The sequence below is a fragment of the Galeopterus variegatus genome, unplaced genomic scaffold (assembly GCF_000696425.1).
Source record: "Galeopterus variegatus unplaced genomic scaffold, G_variegatus-3.0.2 Scaffold3482, whole genome shotgun sequence".
NCBI lineage: Eukaryota > Metazoa > Chordata > Mammalia > Dermoptera > Cynocephalidae > Galeopterus > Galeopterus variegatus.
Genome location: NW_007729593.1, coordinates 1,547 through 18,818, shown reverse-complemented (window position 1 = coordinate 18,818; position 17,272 = coordinate 1,547). Strand labels below are relative to the sequence as shown.

The window sequence follows — 17,272 nt, the reverse complement described above, 5'->3', positions numbered from 1 at the left end:
GAACAGCAGCTAGCCTTGGTCTGCTGGAGTTTATAAAGGCAAAAACCACATCTCATTGGCACATGGGTTTGTCCAGGTGCACAAAGCAAGCTAGGTCACAGAAGCCAAAAGTGAGCAGTTAAAGCAATCACGCATAAAATTTTCATTGTATATGGTTTCTATTTCTATGCAACAGTTTCTGTTTTCAATGGTTTCTCACATGGGGTGGGCAGTTTAGCCTGTTATAGTTCCCGTTTCTATGAGAAGGTCAATGGTTTCTCACATGGAGGGGGTTTAGCCTGTGTCTACCTTAGTATTGTTCAGGGTCCTCTGTTACAGTTGCAAAGGGTCAGAACCATTGCAGAAAGTGCCTGCTAGGGCAATGCCTAGTGGAACCATGGGGGTGGGTCACCCCTGAGACCCCAAAACAGTATGCAATGCCAGCTTGGAAGAGTTGCAGGCACAAGACTCCAACTCATGATAGCTGTTACATGGGCCGAGCCCAACAAAGCCATAGGGGCAGGGCTGACTGAGGCCTTGGGAGCCCAACCTTGCTCCAATGTGCTCAGAAGGCATGACATAATCAAAAAAGATTATTCTCCAGCTTTAAGAAGTAATGTTATTTTCCCTATTGCCTTTTGAACTTACCTGGGGCCAGTCATCTCTTTTCCCCCTTGCCTATTTCTCCCTTTTGGAATGGAACTGTCTATTCTATGCCTGTCCCACCACTGTATTTTGGAAGTAGATGTTTTGATTTCACAGGCTCACAGCTAGAAGGAATTTGCTTCAGAATGAATTGTGCCTTGAGTCTCCCCCATATCTGATCTAGATGAGACTTTGGACCTGGACTTTTGAGTTGATGCTGAAATAAGACTTTTGGGGCTATTGGGATGGAATAAATGTATTCTGTATGTGAGAAGGACAATAGTTTTGGGGGCCAGGGATGGAATGCTATGGTTTGAATGTTTGCCCCTCCCAAACTCATGTTGAAATTTAATTGCCATTGTAACAGTATTAAGAAGTGTGCCCTTTAAGAAGTGATTAGGCCACATGGGTTCTGCCCTCGTGAATGGGTTAATTCCATTATCACAAGAGTGGGTTCTTTATAAAAAGACAAATTTGGCCCTCATTTGCCTCTCTCTGTCTCACCCTCTTTTGCCTCTCTGCAATTGAATGATGTAAAAAGACCCTCACTAGATGCCACCCCCTCAATCTTCAACTTCCCAGACTCTAGTATCGTGAACCAATAAATTTCTGTTTATTATAAATTACCTCCCAAAAGTAAATAAATAAATTACACAGTCTGTGGTATTCTGTTATAGCAGCACAAAACATACTAAGACAGAAGTGAACTATAATTCATTTCTGACACTAATCACCCAGAGCTAGCATCAAACTCCACAGGTTTTAGGACTCAGTCCTCCACAGGACAATCTCCACTTCAGATGCCAGCCACAAGTGGGGTCCCCAGACACCTGCATACTGACCAAGTGGTTACAAATTCAGGGGTTCTCACAATCCCCTCAGGTTTAATAATTTACTAGAATGACTCAAAGAACTCAGGAAAGTGCTATACAATGACTACAGTTTTGTTATAAAGGATGCATATAGGGCAAGGTCTGGGAGGGTTCCAGACACAGAGTTTGTAGGTGCTTTCCCCATAAAGTCAAAGTATGTTCCCCTCTTGGCATGTTGGTGTGTCACCAAGCAGGAAGCTCCCCCCTAGCCTCGGGGGCCAGAGTTTTAATTGGAGTTTTACTTAGGCATGATTGATTAAATCATTGACCACATAATTGAACTCAATCTTCAAACCGCTTCTCTTCCCCCAGAGGTCTGGTGACAATCCTTTAATGATATGCTTGGTCTTTTTGGTGACAGGCCTTCATCCTGAAGCTATCTAGGGGCCAACATGAGTTGCCTCATAAGCAAATAAAAGAAATTCATATTACTCAGGAAATTCCAAGGGCTTTTTTCCCCCCGAGGAATATTTAATTACAAGGTAGATAACATATGCTTATTTAACATACATGTGATTTTATGTCATTGCAGCTAAAGCAAAACATCCTGTTCACTGGGCAAAAAGGACCTGCTTTTTGTGTATACACTTCAGTGCAATTTTAAAAACACGGTATTTTCTGAACTTCAGAATTTGAATAGGTGCCAGTGTTCCCTCTTTTTTTCATATGGGCAAAGAAAATTCCTCTGAAAATCGTTTGAAGCTTGAACCAAATTTCACAGCCATATTCCTCAGGATCACTCTGTAGAGTCTTCAAGATTCAAATGATACAAGGAAAGCTTCAATTTGACCTTTTAGAGAAGACATTCCAGCTCTCATGACCTCATCAACCAGAAGAATGTTGGTGGCAATTTTAATACAGGGGTGAAGAAGCTGTTTCTTTACAGAATAGTTATCCCATATGCCTACTTCTGCTGCTACCGTTGGCTCACCTGTGTTCAAGTCCACACCCACAAGTTGACTTGATCCTGAATGTTCTGCTTGAATTTTAACTAATGTTTCCTGAAGGTCAAAACCAGACTTCTGAACAAGAACCTTGGGAATAACAAGCAATGCATCAGCAAATGCTTGGACTCCAAGTTGAGCCCTCGCCTTTACACTGGGCTTACATTTAATCGGAGCTTCTGCCATGGCCACTTCTACTGCACCAGCACCTGGAACCACACAGCCATCATTAGTAGCATTTTTGACAGCCCTCAAGCCATCTCTTATTGTGTCTTTGATTTGAGTGAGTGTGTGCTTATTTGGTCCTTTGACCAATAATGTGATAGAGCAAAGATTGTTGCATTTCTCAATAAAGGTGATCCTCTCTTCTCCCAATGTATGCTCATGGACAAGTACCGAATGTCCCAAACAATCAGGATTTAGATCATCAAAAGAATTTCGAGCTACCCCACCACACGCAAGAGTCAGCTTCTCCCAATTTCTCCTTTAACTCTGCACAGAGCTACTATACCTTCTTTTGCAAGAGCATCTAAGGAAAAGGGGTGAATTCCCTTTTGATTAATAACAACAAATCCTTTATCTGAATCACCACAGACTTTCTTTTTCAGTTTTTTTAAACTCTACCTTCAATGAATTTTCTTTCAGCTTTTACTAGTTTTTTTCTCTTGTAAGAAAAAGCCAGAGTTCACTTGTTTTTTCATATTCTAACGACGTGTTGCATGTGAAGATGCGTCTTCTACACTTTTCTTCACATCAGGATGCCCTGCCCCATGATCTAAAACAAGCCCTCTGATTAAGCTTGTATCAGTTTCAGATTTATGTTTCATCTCCATGACCTCCATCATGAAGAGGTCAATAGGTGCATCGTGTTTTTTAATAGCCAAAATTGAGTCCACTAAGCCTCTGTTAAGACATCTTCAAGTTCAGCACAAACTTTATTATTTATTTATTTATTGGCAGCTTTTTTTTAATTGAAAGATAATTGATTATATATATTTGTGGGGTACAGAATCGAATATCAATACATGTGTACAATATGTGGTGATCAAATCAGGATAATTAGTGTACTCACGTTTATAAAATGTAATCAATCTTTGTGATCCTTAGTTTCTTGTCAACTCCCCTCTGCCTTCCCCTTGCCCACCTCTAATAACCACAGTTCTGCTCTTTTTTTTTTGAAAGTTTAACCTATTATTGTGATTCTTTCTTTCCTTCCTTCCTTCCTTTTTGCTTTTCTTTATTTATTTTAGCTCTCACTTATGAGTTAGCACATGTGGTATTTCTCTTTCTGTACCTGGCTTTTTTCACTTAATGTAATTTTCTCTAAGTTCATCCACGTTGCTGCAAATGACAAAATTTCATATTTTTATGGCAGAGTAGTATTCCATTGTGTATATATACCACATTTTCCTTATCTAGTCATCTGTCAATGGACATTTAGGTTGATTCCAACTCTTGGCTATTGAAAATAGAGCTGCGATCAACATGGGAGTGCAGGTATCCCTTCAATGATGATTTCCATTCCTTTGGGTGTATACCCAGCAATGGAATCACTGGGTCATATGTTAGTTCTATCTGTAGTTGTTTGAGGAAACTTCAAACTGTTTTCCATAATGGGTGCACTAATTTACAGTCCCACCAACAGTGTAGGGGGGTTCCCCTTTCTCTGCATCCTCACCAGAATTTATTCTCTGTCTTTTTGGTAATAGCAAGTCTAACTGGGGTGAGATGATATCTCAGTGACAGCACAAAGTTCAGTACAAAGAAATGTTCTGGCCACATCTATAAGTGTTTCCCCATCCATCGCTCTGCTTACTTTGACTTGTTCCAAAAATTAAAGTGCCTTTTCTTTTGCAGCTTCAAGTCCTTCAGTGATTATTCTGGGATGAAGACCTTCAGAACTGTAGAGATCCACCTGTCTCAGCCGCTCTCCAGTGATGAAGACATTGGAAGTAGTAGCATCACCAATTATGTCATCCTGGGCTGTTGCTACTTTTGCTATTAAAAAGGCTGTTGGGTGTTGAATTTGCATTTCGTGCCACAGCACACTGCCATCTTTAGTGAGCTTGATGTCTCTGGAGCCAGAAACAAGCATCTTCATGATGCCTGTGGGCCCCAGGTTGGTCCTCAGCACATCCTGCAGCCCTGGCACTGTGCTGTTGTTGACTGCCAAAGCCATTTGGGCTTGGGCCACCTCAGCCTTGGGGTTCAGGGTGTTCATGGCCACCATAGCTGACCCAGTGGAGGAAGAGGTGGAGACTGGCATGCAGAGTACCCAGAGCAGCTAGGCCTCTAAGGGTTTTTTTTTTTTTTTTCCTTTTTTTGTCTTTTTTCGTGACCGGCAACGGATCGCAACCCTCAGTGTCGCACCCGTACCGGGCTCAGCCAGTGAGCGGGAACTGGTCGCCACATGGGATCCGAACCCTCGGCGGGAGTGCCGCCGTGCTCTCAAGCAGCGCACTCTCCAGTGTGCCACCGGGCCGGCCCATCTCTAAGGGTTTTTGAAGCTCTTATCCAGGTCTCTAGCTCTGCTGTGATAACTATGGTAAATACACACAGAAATGAATTATGTAACTGTGTTCAGAAATATATCTGGTTTTCAAAAGAAAGATAAGATAACATTGCAACTTTTAACGACAGAAAAACTAGTAGAACATATATGAGAATTGCTTTATAGGCTCCCTTCCTGTATTTTTAACTCTCTTTGCATATGTCTCCAGGATATTGGACTTGGGTTCAGGATTTGCACAGTGATATGAGTTGAATGTTTGTCCCCTCCAAAGTTCATGTGGAAGATTGATCCCCAATGTGGCCGTGTTAAAAGGTAGGGCCTTTAGGAGGTGATTGGATCTTGAAAATTATGCTCTCATAAATGGATCAATCCATTAATGGAGTAATGGTTAATGGTTTAAAGGGTTATCAGGGAGCAGACTGAGGGCTTACTAAGGAGAGTAAGTGAGCACATAAAAAATCCTCACCTAGCCCTGGTGACATGGTTGCCTGCATTGCCATGGGACTCTATAGGGAGTTCCCACCAAGAAGGCCCTTACCAGATGTGCCCCCAAGGATCCTAGACTTCCCAGTTTCCAAATCTGTAAGCAATAAATTTCATTTTCTTATAAATTACCCAGTTTCAGGTATTTTGTGATAAGCAATAGAAAATGGACCAATACACATACATGTTATACAATGACTGCTTCCATTTGCCAGGAAAGAAATTACTTTGTTCTTCTTTAATGTTCCTAGTTTAAACCTAAATTTGATGAGATGTCTATATAATCATCGTGAAATGAACATATACTGAAACCTTCATCATCTTCTTCAAAGTCAAAAAAAAAAAAAGAAGGATGAGAGACATTGTTTTTAATTATTACTACAAAACCTTCCTAATAGCAGAAATAAAATTTCTGTAGGCCACAATGAAGAGGCCGTCCATGATGGTAATCAGGTGTCAAAAGCTGCAGAGTCCTTTGGCAGTTGACACAATCTAGGCAACATAAGCTTGAGTTTTAGCATTCACATGAGGGATCCCAGGCATATCCCACATGTACTAGGCAACAAAACCTGTCTCCCCACGCAGATTCGGGACCTGAGATCACGCTCACCAATAGTGACGAGGGTAAAATTGCTCTGCCATTCACCAGTCCACTGAAAATAAAATGCCAAATGCCCTTGGCCAGACACAGAAGCAGAAAAAATTAGAGAAACTCTATTTTATCTATACAGAGGAGGAACATAGAGTTGCTACTATAAAACCTGTTGAAGAACATAGCGCCTGTGGGCAAAGCAAAGGACACCTTGAAAACACCCAGTGAAGCCTCTGTAGGCAAAGATTCCTAGGCAAGATGAGGTGACAAATAAAATTACAAAGAACAAGAAACAAACTCAGCACCACAAGAGATTTGACAATCTAAATAATATAAAAATCTGAAAATAACATTAAAATAAACACATTTAAAATTCTGTAAAATAAAACATAACATCCATGAAATAAGAAGAGGATATTTTGAAATAAGAATAGTCACATATGAAAGAAAAATCGCTGGAAATCTTGGAAATGAAAAGAGGAATAACTAAAATGCTATAGAGAAGCAGAAAAGTATGGTGGTTGAAAAAATGGAGACTTGAAACAGCTATTATGGATTTAAATCCTGGTGTTATCACTTACTAGCTCTGTAATTTGAGGCAAGTTACTTCTTTTCTCTGTTTTGTTTTGTTTTGTTTTCTCACCTGTAAAATAAGCATGATAACACTACCTACCTTCTAAGCTGTTGGGAAGAATAAGTTAGTGCTTCTAGACCGCTTAGAAAATAGTAATCAACTAAATTAATATTGATGATTACAACAGTGATTATCATCACCTGGTCACTGCCAAAGAGAATTAATAAATTGGAGAATTGAACAAAGGAAAATTTCCAGAATGCAGCATAGAGATGGAGAAATGGAAAATATGAAAGAGGGATTAAGATACACTGAGGATAGTTAGTTCTAGAAGAAAAAGAGGAAGATGAAGGAGAAAAACCGTTCTCAGAATGAAAGCTAACAATTTTCCAAAATTAAAAAAATGAATTCCGCTCACACTGAATCATCCTACAAGTATTCAACTTAATGTGTTATTTAAAAATTAAAAATGGGAAGGTCACAGTATAACATCAGAGCATCCAGGACACAGAGAAAAATCTTAAAAGCCCCCATTTTAAAAAATGACGGATTGCCTACAAAGAAACAGCTCTCAGGTGCGTAGCACAGCACCCACAAAAATAAGCAAAAATAAATGCCAAAAGAAGTGGGGAAGTGCTTTCAATGTACCTGAAGTAAAGAACTCTGAACCTAAAATTCTACACATAATAAACTATCATTGAAAAAGGAAGATCATTAAATACACATCCAGTTATGAAAAAAACAAAAGTTTACTCCTTACTGACATTCGTGAAGAAACTACTGAAGAATGCGCATCAGCAATAAAACTGATTGAAGGCAGAAAGCGGGAAATGAAATGGTGAGCAAATCAATTTGGAAAACATATTGCTAAACTAGATTAAGTATTAGCTGTGAAAGAAAATACACATGATAATTTTCATGGATGTGTTTAAAAATCAAAACAACATATAGCAGGATTTAAAAAAAAAACAACCTAATGTGAAAGTCTGTCTCTTAGTAAATGCTATTATTATAAACTATCAGTAAATTGAATACACATTATATTCTCACATTTAGGGTTTTCTAGCATTTTTCAAGATTAAAAACATTAATAATACTATTTTTCAAATACACAGATTGAAGGAGATAATCCATATGATCTTCCCAATGTATTCAAATACATGACTTGATAAAAAAAAATTAACTCACTTATAATTAATGGGAAAAAAAGAACTTTGTAGCAAATTTTCCTTACCTCGATAAAGGTATAAAACTCAGAAAACCTTACTTAGTGGTGAAAATATTTCAAATAATAATAGCTAACAATCACATAGCCTTTATCAAATTTCAAATATTTTAAATAATTCAGTCTTCATAAGAACCCCATGAGCTAGGTATTATCTTCTCCATTTGATAGATGGAGAAAAAGTGACAGAGAGCGGTTAAGTAACCTGCCCAGATAGGAAGAGGTAGGTCTGGGATTTGAACCCAGATGCCTTGGCCTCAAAGTCCATGCTTCTAACCAGGATGCTTCTAACCAGGATGCATTGGAGAACATCCAAAACCTTAATTTCCATTGCCCATGTATAACTTAGTTATCTTCTGAATTTGGGCTCCCTCTGGGATCACCACTCTGGTTTCCTCTGTGAGATTTCTTTAGATCCTACTCAGTCTCTCTGATCTAGTTAATTATTAAATTATTTCCCTCTTTTTATAGTCCTATCTCAAAGAACAGTCAGGTCTAATTTATTTTATTTTCCTTTTTGTATGTTGAGAATGGCCTTCAAGATCTCATTTTTCCTTTTCTGCCTAGTGTGATCTCCAAAATTCTAAAATTTCTATTAAAGAAATCTGTATGTTTCTTTTTTAAGAGTTTTACAATCAGCATTGTGAACTTTATTCCGAGTCAATAGGAACCTGCACTCTCTTGCTTCCAAGCAAGCAAGCCCCAAATGCTTGTGTGACACTTGCTAATGCCCCCACCAGATCAAGTAAGTCACATGGTGAAGCCCAGAGTCAATGTGGGAGGGGACCACAAAAGGTCTTAAATGCTGGGAGCTAAGATTCAATGGAGGTCCCTGATACCAGTGTACCACCCCACTGTAATATTCATAGGCATTTTAGCAACATGCTTTCTCCCTTGCATTCATAGATCATATTTATGGTCAGTTTCTGCTGCTGTAGATTTCAGTTCCTCCATCGGTTTCTTTCTTAATTATTCATGTTTCAGTTTTTAGAGCCACTCCTTAATGGCTGATGCAATTCTGTCAATTTTTAGATTTTTAACCCAGAGAAAGAAAACTGAGTGACTCCATAATGAGCAGTAGCAGAATACTATAAAAGTTAAGGGGAACAACTATACTGTTTTCATTCCCAACAAAGAAAAAAGGAAAGGAGGAAAAACATGGGACCAATGCAAAGATGCAAAAAGATAGCTCATAGTTAGAATAGAGACATCTAAACACACCCTAGAGGACTTACTTATTACAATATCCATTTCAGCCATTATGTCTGCCATATTTTAATTATATAATTTCAGGAGCTATGGCAAGGCATGTAAGACCACCTAAGCAGTGAGAGTGGGTGGATATTTACATCGTTGAAAAGTCCCTGTCTTTACCACCGATGTGTCTACTCTCTCCCCCTCTTGGCTAACATTAGAGTGTCCTCTGAGTACCAAACATGGGGATGAATAAGAGACGGTCTTGCCTCTTAGCAGCTCATGGTCAAGGGTAAGAAACAGATGATCGTGTAACTAAAATACAAATAAAAGAGTGACATCTTATAGTTAATAGTGTGCAACTTTGCTTTATTTATATCAAACGCAGTTTAGCTAACCTGAGAGAACAGGACTTAGAAAAGAAGAAAAGGAAGAGGGGAAGAGAAAATTATGGAGCAAGAGGACTGCTTGAGAAAGACTGGGCACAGAATGAGAATGGAATCTGTGCAGTGACAGGAGATAAAGAAAGGATAGACGACTGAGCACCAAACAGTGCTTTGCTTGCTTAGGTTTATCAATAGGAATGTGGGTAAGAAATAGAACAGATACATTTTTAAGTTTCAAACAATATTCTTGAATAGCCTAATATCCTTACCCTTCTCCTAAAAAAGGTATTTTCTGAAGTATAGAGGATTCCATTGAAAAGTGGACACCATTCCCAGATTAAAGCCTAGAAGGGATGGCTAAGTTTGAAAGGAAGAACCCTGGGAGACATGCATAATCAGAAACATGTCACCTGTAGGCCATGTCAGCTGCACCTAGAGCGGTCTAGTGCTTTAAAACCAATATGAAAGAAAGGGTTTCACAGTTCAAAGATAGCGGAGGTGCTCATAGAACAATTGGCCTGATTTTATCTCCTAAATATTTTAAGAAAACCAAATTCCTTTTATAGAATAATACAAAAACACTGACAAGAGAGTAATTAACGGTGGTCTTTTTTGATTGACATTCTAAACCTGCACAAACATGAGTAATCTGGATATCTGGATTACTAAAACAAAATAATCTAGAATAGACAACCTAGAATCAGGAGACTCATTAATCCAGATCTTGAAACACATACATGTTTTTCTACAGAATTCAGTGCTTTGTAGTGACTGATTTGTGAGAAATTGTAGACATTTAGTGGTTTGGGTAGGTGGGCTGAGGGGGGATTTGCTGAAGTTTCTGCTAAAGAAATGCCATAAAGACGTGAAGTGAGAGGCCCTGGGTTTGGATTTGCTCCATTATATTGCACTTAAGAACACCCTAACTCTGACATTTCGTCTTAAGTGTTTAGGAGAGCAACGGAGCAGCTCTTTCCTTGATGTGGGTATAGTACAACACATGGAATTCCCAGATCAGTTACTCCGTGGACAGACTTTAAATGTGATACAGATGCTACTAGGTTTATATCTTAAAAACGATAAACTCAAGAGGGAGCTATAACTAGGACTTGGAACATGTAAAGATGAAAGACAAGGAATCCTCAGTCTAGTTTACCACGGCTTTTAAAATAGAGAACTGGTGCCATCTTGTGGTTATTTTAATAAGGTTGCTCTTGAACAATGACTAAAATTCTAGACAGCCGAAACACAAAATTTCTTTTTATTTCTCCTTTAAAATATTGTTAAAGATATTTTCCCTAAAGTCTTAGACTCACTGCTCTTACAATCTTGAGATTTCATGAAAATACTACATCTACCCACATAAAAGCACAACTACTATTAAACTATTAATGCTAAGTTATTATTAATCATAAAAAGCACCAACCAACTTTTGTAGCTCTAGGAACTACATAACAAGACCTGCCTTTCAAGAATACAGTTAAGTGCATGTTAAAAGGGAGGAGTTTTATAAAAATGATGACATGGACACAGGGGTCCCTCCATCCCAAGAACTGCATAATAGACCAAAGAAATTTAACAAAAGAAAGACGAGCTTACAAAAACACTGGCGAATGGATACATTACCATCTATATCTCATGAATTTCAGAGAATTTCTTCCAAATAGAGTGTAGAGAAAACCAGATTAGAAAATGATTAAACTGATTACTTATAATAAATTGCTGGGAAAAAAATGGTACAGGCCAACCAAGTCTTTTACACATGACTAGATATATGCATTTGCTTTATTTATAAATTTTTACTACCATTAAAATAATTTATTAGTACTCAAACACATAATCTCTCAGCTAAAACTACCATCATGAGTATGGTAACTTACAAATATAAATACCAACTGACCAGCATATTGTATGCAAGTATTGTAATCTGTACCCCACAGATATATATAATCAATTACATTCCAATAATAAAAATAAATTTTAACAAACTACATAATACTGTCTCTGATTGTAACTTCTGTAAAGTTATAGTCAATTGTTACAGTTGAAAAACTATATTTTTTCAGCTAAAAAAATAAAATAAATAAAAGATATGTTAAGTTTAAAAAGGAAATACTGTTAACTCATGTTATTCCTCTAAAATGAGAAAGAAAATAACAATATATATCTATGTGACACTTGTAGATTTATGCATGGCTTGCATGTGGTAGTTGTGGATGAGGTATAGAGAACGAGGAATACAGAATAACTCAGATGCAAGAGTTTTTGACTAAATCAAAAAGCTCAGAACCACTTCCATGGAACAAAGACACTGAAAGGGCCGTCATTGATCTCAAAATATCATTTAACTACCCCCTATCCTGAGTATCCCATTTTATCACAAACTTCTCTTTTTGTATGTTCATGAAAAATTAGGACACACTCCAGGGTTATGAACATAACACAGTATGCACCAAAAGACCTGTTGCTTACTATGATCTGTCCCTTGATCCAGTAAGAGAGGCTACTCTTCTTGCCTCAGATTAGTTAAAGCATCTATAGGTCTTGTACTAGGATCACCTTCAAATCTGAAGATAGCACATGTACTACAATCTCTGCGGATAACTAAAAGTGCTCCAACTCCAGCCAGTTGATTAGCTAATCATGAAATATTATTCATTTCTCCTCATATTTCTATTCTCTTATCTAATACTCTCAACCCAGCAACCTCATAATTGTTTTTCTGCAGTGTGAGAAATGCCTAAGTCCAGAACAGATATTTATACACTCCTATACCAAATCCTGACTTAATATTGCTTATTTGTGGGTCTTATCTTAAAATTGAAAATGGAAAGACTAGACTGGTTATGCAATAACTTACTCTAGACTCCCATGTGGAATCCACTCTCTTAACAGAAGCAAAATAGGTTCAATGGGCCAAAATTTTTACCCTCTCTAGGGCATGCCAAATTGCTGAAAGTTGAAGGGTGATAGGCCATATGTATTTGGAATAATTCATGATATTGTGATGCTGTGGGAACAAAGAACTTTCCTATCTTCCTCAGGTACCCCTATGCAAATGATCAGTCACAAAATACATAATTATTGCATGCTTTGATGCTGTGAAAGAACTTGTGTCTGAAAGGTAGATGCTGATTTGAGTGGGGGAGACATACTTACACACATCCTGGTGAAAGAGCAAATCCTCAGAACTTCCAGAAAAAGGGAGACAGACATAAAGAAATATTACCAAAAAAGGAAATAGAATGAGATTCATGTTAGACTTCTTATTAGCAATACTGGGGAAAAAACAATGCAAGGCAATAGAATAATATCTTTAAGTTTTTGAGGGACAAAAATTTTGAGCCCAAACAGCCAAACAATCACTCAAGTGAAGTACAAAATGCTATGGTGAACTGCTCAGGTTAAATAGGTTTGGTGAGTTTGTTTTTTTTTTAATAGCAAAATCAAAATCAGGAGCACAAATTCCAGATTTAGTCAATGTGGGTGGTGGTCATAAGAGAAGAGTAAACTGGGACAATGTAGAGAAGGAGTAAAGGGATTTGGTAAAGGTATTAAATGTCTTGTCATATCAAGGAGAGCATGTAGATTCATTCCTGTCATTGTTTCAAAAAGATAAACTTAAGAATGATTGTAAAATCACATGGTTATAAACAGAATAACAGAAGTAGAATGTACCATTTATAAATCATTAGAAGAAAACATGGAACAAAGAAAACTGGCCATCCAATTCCCTGGCCTTCACCTGTGCCTAGTTTTCCTGCACCCAGTGCATCTTTCGTTCAACTGCTCCAGAAGTTAAGATGCTGTTTTCTGTTGGGATAGGGGAGGAGCAGTCATCTGACGAAGAAGCTATGGGTGAGTAATCTGATGTCCTAATCCACACGCAGACTTTCAACCCATTCCACGTTTAGCTCTACCTGGCACTCTGTGTTTCTGAGGTACCTGGTGGTTCCCGTTCCCTTGCCTTACCAGTTTGGGGCAGTATAAATTGCTTGCTTCTTATTAGCTTTACCTGAAGATAGTTTTTTATATCTATCTGCCCCTCTGGGTCAGTTGCTACAGTTGACATTACGCATTTACTGTTGTCTTGTCTCCCACTCCCTTATGCTTATGGATTTACACTTACATAGCTTCTAAAGAAAGTTTATAGGGACACATAAATATCTAACAGCCTTTCCTGCAACTAGAGACACTTGCAATTAATAATTCAATGGGGGCTGGCCACGTGGCGCACTCGGGAGAGTGTGGCACTGGGAGCGCAGCGACGCTCCCGCCGTGGTTTCAGATCCTATATAGGGATGGCTGGTGCGCTCACTGGCTGAGTGCAGTGCGAGCGACACCAAGCCAAGGGTTGTGATCCCCTTACTGGTCACGAAAAAGACAAAAAAAAAAAAATTTTTTTTTAAATAATTCAATGGGCTTAAGTTTCTGTTCCTAAACTCACTTTTGCTGGCTCCTGTTCAACAAATCTGTTCCTAAAATATCAAGCTTCACAAAGAACTTAGAGGAGCTTGAAAGTCAGACTTAAGGATTTTTTTTAAATAATTCAATGGGCTTAAGTTTCTGTTCCTAAACTCACTTTTGCTGGCTCCTGTTCAACAAACCTGTTCCTAAAATATCAAGCTTCACAAAGAACTTAGAGGAGCTTGAAAGTCAGACTTAAGGAAATATTAAATATAAACTGGAGAAAAGCAAAGATATAAAAGTAATTTAAAAGATGATGATAGGGCCGGCCCGGTGGCACACGGGAGAGTGCGCCGCTTGGGAGCGCGGCGGTGCTCCCGCTGAGGGTTCGGATCCCATGTGGAGACCGGTTCCCGCTCACTGGCTGAGCGCGGTGCGGGCGCAGCACCGAGGGTTGCGATCCCGTTGCCGGTCCCCGGTGCGGGCGTGACACTGAGGGTTGCGATCCCGTTACCGGTCAGTAAAAAAGACAAAAAGGAAAAAAAAAAGATGATGATAGACACAGAAGACAATGTAATTTAGCATTTACATAATTGGGGTTGCTAAAGAAAAGAATACAATAAACTTTTCTTAATTCAAGTCCTCAAAAAACCCTCACGAAAAAATTCAGAAAGAAAATTTGCAAAGAAAAGCTTATTAAATAAGAGAAGACTTGAATCTTCACATTGAAAAGGAGAAATTCATAAATGCAACGTATGCCAGTAAAGGTACTGATTTTCAATCGTAAATAAAGATTACTACTGACACAAGTTAGAAAAAGGAGAAGGGGAGGCCATCTTCAAAGGGGAATGTAGGGGAACAGCCTTTTATAGACAGTACTGAATGCCAAGACACAGGGAAGCAATGTCTCCAAAATCCTCTTAGAAAATAAAATAAGACTAGACATATCTTCAAATATACAAAGTGCAAGGAGATATAAGTCCTTACTAAAAAAATAAAACCAATTAGCAATTAAATCAGTTCAATTAATAAATAAATAAAAATTAGGAGCTCAGAAATTGGGAAGTCATGGTAAAGGAGCTTATAGAAACTATTGAATCCATTAAAATGAGAGCTACACTATTCACAATAGCCAAGATAAGGAACCAACCTAAATGTCCATCAACAGATGATTGGATAAAGAAAATGTGATATATCCACACAATGGAACACTACTCAGCCATAAAAATGAATGAAATTCTGCCATTTGCAGCAACATGAATGGACTTAGAGAAAATTATGTTAAGTGAAGTACACCAGGCACAGACAGAGAAACACTGCATGTTCTCACTTTTATGTAGATGCTAAAAAAGTTGATCTCAAAGAAGTAGAGAGTAAGTAGGATAGTGGTTACTAGAGACAGGTAAGGAAAGCGGGAGGAAGAAGGGGAAGAGAGTGGTCAATAGATACAAAATCGTAGAGAAATAGGAAGATCTAGTGCTATAGCAACACAGGGAGACTAAAGTCAACAACAAATTACTGTATTACTTCAAGTAGCTAGGTCGAGAGGATTTTTAATGTTCCCAACACAAAGAGGTGACAAATGTTTGAGGTGAGGAATATGCTAATTACTCTGATATAATCACTGCACTATGTACAAATGTACCTAAATATCACATTGTACTCCATAAATATATACAATTTTCAGGAGTCAATTAAGAATAAATAAATTTAAAAACACACGAATTTTATTTTATTTATTTATTTATTTTTTTAAAGATGACCAGTATGGGGATCTTAACCCTTGACTTGGTGTTGTCAGCACTGCGCTCTCCCAAGTGAGCCACGGGCCGGCTCTAAAAACACACAAATTTTAGAGACAGAAGTCTAGAAGTTACCAGAAGCTGGAGAGAAGGAATAATGAGGAGTTATTTTTTAATGGGTACAGAGTTTATGTTTAGGGTGATGAAACAGTTTTGGAAATAGAGGTAGTCGTCACACAGCATCGTGAATGTAATTAACTGTATGTTTAAAAATGCTTAAAGTGGCAAATCTTATGTTATATATATTTTACCAAAATAAAAAAATTGAAAAATGAAAAAATATATAAAACACCATGCAGAAAAAAAAGTAGAGCTACAGATATAACAGCTGTAAGAATTCTGGTTACAGAATAGAGTGTAAACTATAACAATGTAAAAAGCAATGGCATATTCTACTAAAATCAGGGGTTGGAATGGAAAGGGAAAGGAAAGAAGAAATTTCACTAACTTCAGATTAGAAAGTCCCAAATTGAACTATCAAGTATAAAATACAAGCCTAAGTGTATCATTTAAAATTCATTAATACTTTCAACAAATATTTATTGGGTACCTAATATATCTACACTTTGGTCTAGGTACTGAAGATACAAAATATAAACACAAATTGGAGATTTAAAATTGTACATATCTGTCATGTCAGTAAATATAGAATAAATTATTGAGATAATTTTTTTTTTTTTTTTAAGATGACTGGTAAGAGGATCTTAACCCTTGAATTGGTGTTGTCAGCACCACGCTCTCCCCAGTGAGCTAACCAGCCATCCCTATAAAGGGATCTGAATCTGTGGCCTTGGTGCCATTAGCACCACACTCTCCCAAGTGAGCCATGGGCTGGCCCTGAGATAATGATTTTTAGATTGGATAAAAAGTGAATCATCTCTCAAAAACTGAGCCATGGGCTGGCCCTGAGATAATGATTTTTAGATTGGATAAAAAGTGAATCATCTCTCAGGATAGGCTAGGTAATCTTATGGTAAGAAGAAAACACCAAACTTTCAGCAATCTAACAAAATTTTAATTCTTGCTCCATGCAGTGCTTAGGCTGCCTTCTACGCAATGACTTAAGAATTCCAGGCTGCCTCAATCATATAGCACTTGAACCACAACATGAAGCATTAGATTAGGGCATAGAGAATTACACTAAACTGTGTGACAATGAAAGTGATACACATGAGTTTTATAAAAATTCATAAGTCAGAACTATTAACATGACCCTAGGAGTTGAGAAATGAAGCTTTCTTTGTGTTTGAAAAAGGGAAGGATAACTAGAAATATTGGTGAGCATGAGTAATATCTACCACTTCCCTATGCTGTATATAAAAAGCACATCTGGAATAAAAGGATAAAGAAAAATTAAAGAAAATGTAGTCAAAAATACACAAGACAAATGAAAATTCCAAGAGGTATGTATATGTTCAAATACTGAATCAGTCTCTTTTGTAGTCATAGGACTATTAAGATTTTTCATTTCTATTTGCATTGGGTTTTTTTTTTTTGTCTTTTTTCGTGTCCGGCAACAGATCGCAACCCTCAGTGTCGCGCCCGTACCGGACCGGGACCGGCAACGGGATCGCAATCCTCAGTGCTGCGCCCGCACCTCGCTCAGCCAGTGAGCGGGAACCGGTCTGTATGTGGGATCCGAACCCTCGGCGAGAGC

The 17,272-nt window shown here is 38.0% G+C and overlaps 1 pseudogene; it reads right to left on the bottom strand.

Moving 5' to 3' along the window:
• Nucleotides 1-2,042: 2,042 nt before the first annotated feature.
• On the bottom strand, nt 2,043-4,670 carry LOC103600843 (annotated as a pseudogene).
• Nucleotides 4,671-17,272: the final 12,602 nt, after the last annotated feature.